Source organism: Lemur catta, chromosome 1 (assembly GCF_020740605.2).
Source record: "Lemur catta isolate mLemCat1 chromosome 1, mLemCat1.pri, whole genome shotgun sequence".
Classification (NCBI taxonomy): Eukaryota; Metazoa; Chordata; class Mammalia; order Primates; family Lemuridae; genus Lemur; species Lemur catta.
In genome coordinates this window covers 207,233,288-207,235,943 of record NC_059128.1, presented here as the reverse complement: position 1 = coordinate 207,235,943, position 2,656 = coordinate 207,233,288, and the positions used below count along the sequence as shown (strand labels likewise).

At 41.2% G+C, this 2,656-nt stretch overlaps 1 non-coding gene across 1 annotated transcript; it reads left to right on the top strand.

Annotated features, from left to right (window-relative positions):
• The first annotated feature begins 1,982 nt into the window (after window positions 1-1,982).
• LOC123630922 lies at window positions 1,983-2,086 on the top strand. Its single transcript, XR_006732853.1, has one exon. It is a non-coding gene; the product is annotated as a small nucleolar RNA U13 (small nucleolar RNA).
• Window positions 2,087-2,656: the final 570 nt, after the last annotated feature.

The following is a 2,656-nucleotide window of genomic DNA, read 5'->3' as shown; positions in this document are numbered from 1 at the left end:
AACTATTAAGAAAATTGAATTTGTCCAGCTTGAGCAACATAGTGAGGCCCCATCTATATTAAAAAAATTTAAAAATTAGGTGGACTTACTGGTGCACATCTGTAGTTCCAGCTACTCAGGAGGCTGAAGCAGGAGGATCTCTTGAGCCCAGGAGTTAGAGGTTGCAATGAGCTATGATGACATCACTGCATTCTAGCCCAGGCAACAGAGTAAGACCCCATCTCAAAAAAAGAAAAGAAAATTGAATTTGTAATTTTAAAACTTCCCCAAAAGAAATCATCATACTCAGACAATTTCACTGGAGAATTCTACCAAATGTTTAAGAAGAACTAACACCAATTCTGCACAATTTCCTTCAGAAAATAGAAGAGGGTTGGTGGCTCACACCTGTAATTCTAGCACTCTGGGAGGCTGAGGTCGGAAGATTAGATGAGCTCAGGAGTTTGAGACCAGCCTGAGACCCCATCTGTACTAAAAATAGAAAAATTAGCTGCACCTATAGTCTTAGCTACTCAGGAGACTGAGGCGGGAGGATCACTTGAGCCCAGGAGTTTAAGGCTGCAGTGAGCTACGATCATGCCACTGGACTCCAGCCTGGGTGACGGAGTGAGACCCTAAAAAAAAAAAAAAGAAGTGAGTGAGTGGCCTCAGGTTTAAACAAGAAACAATCAAATACAAGAACCCAAATGAACACCCAAATCTTAATCCTTGCCCCAGGATGCTATTATTCTACCATTAGAACACACCCACTGGCATTCAAAACACCAGCAAAGAAAAGACAGTGGCAGTTCAGACTTGAAGTGGCTAAAGGCAGAGTAAGGACACCAGTGAGTTGCTGTGCTCTTGCCTCCCATCTGCTTTTCACACAGCCACTGTCCTCCCCCGTTTCTCATATGAATAAGGAACAAGGAAATGCCACGTATGTGATATGACAAGATGCCAGCAGAGAAGCCTTGGTCTCTTGAGTAAAATAAGCACAACCTTATTCTGCCAAGTCCACATGGTCTTGTAGCCCTTGTGTGACCTTCTGCCCCCAAACTCTCTTCTCTCTCACCTCTCATCATCCTACCTCTATCATTAATTGGAGAGTTCACTGTGTTTCCATTGAGGATTTCAGAGGTAAAAGGCCCTTTAAAAAATGTGTTCCTCTTATTGCAGGTGCCCCTTACCTATCAAATAACTTTCATTTGCCTCCAAGTACCAGGCAACTGTGTGCTTTCCTTCTGCTGTTTGCAGTCTTAGTCACAGTCCCACAGAAGGATTAAGTGCAAATGTCACTCTGCCGTTTCCTGCAGTAGATTATGGGAGTATAAATTGGATTGTGTAAGTGCATATTAGCTCTTTCCCTCCAGTGCTAATACAGCAAGCAGTGTTTGAGATCTGTTTTTTTTTTCCCTTCCTTACAGAGGAATAGAATGAACAAGTAAGGAGTCATAACTTTCTTTCCCTTGGCAGGCAGGAATATTGAACTGAGAAGCCTGCCAAACTGCCAATCCCTGTATGGATTGGATCCAATAATTTAGGGATTAAAATTCAGGATGGCTACTAACTGTCCTGGTGGTGTTTATTGGAAATGATCTCTTTATGAAGAAGATCCCCAAGGGGCCCCTTTCAGTGCAGTTGCAACAGTGAGACCTCCTGTGCACTAGAGGGAGCAGTGCAAATAACTCTTTTGCTAGAGATTAAAATAGTCATTGGTAAACTAGGCAGACTGCACCATACTCTGTGGTAGCCCAGAGCAAGTCTCAACTTTGTTTACTCTCATCACTCTTGTAAACTCACATCCCACTTGTCTTTCACAGTTGTGTGGACCAGAGCATCTCAAAGTGTGGTCTGGGGACTAGTACTCGTTTGTGACTTGATTGTTACTGATTAGGCCTAAGTAAAGAGTAAGTCTTCAGAATCATTTATAGCAATCCAACAGGATAATTTTATATATAATAATAAAAATCTAGGCTTGTCTTTTTAAAAATATACTTCTGATCCTTTTGTAGTTTGTAAGTATGATGATTGGGTGTTCACATTCATGTATGAGATGTGCATACCTCAAACCTTGTTATAACGTTGGCACATTACCCATCTGATGTGGGAAAAAAATCATCTAATAATTCATTTTTTCCTTATTTTACAAAAGTATAAGTCAGCTGAGGATTAGAATTTTTAAAAATAAATCTCTGGATCCCCCAAAATTCAGCCATCCTGAGTTCCAGCTTTTGCTCTTACACCAAATATCTGTATGGACAATTCACTTCATCTGAGGGGATATAGATTCCACATCTATGATGAAGCAGGAGGAGGGAGTACATTGGACTTTAACCATACACTCATGCTTAACAGCACCACCTTTTACCTAAGCTAAAACCTACAGACAAACTCTTCTTTAATTTCTCTTTTTCCCTCATTAAATATACCCAACTGGACAGTCCTATGGATTCTATCCCTGCAATGGAGTACCTCACGTCTCCTTGCCCAGCCATCTACCACATTTCAGGTCTCCTCCTGAGATTCCTGTCTCCAGGCAAAGCCATCACCACATTGCTATTAGAGAGATCTTTCCAAAGTAAAGATGTTACTCTTCTGCCTAAAAGCTATTGCCTGTACAACAAATTCTAGGCTCTTTGCTGAACTTTTAAAGTCCTTAGTAACTGGGTCTAGT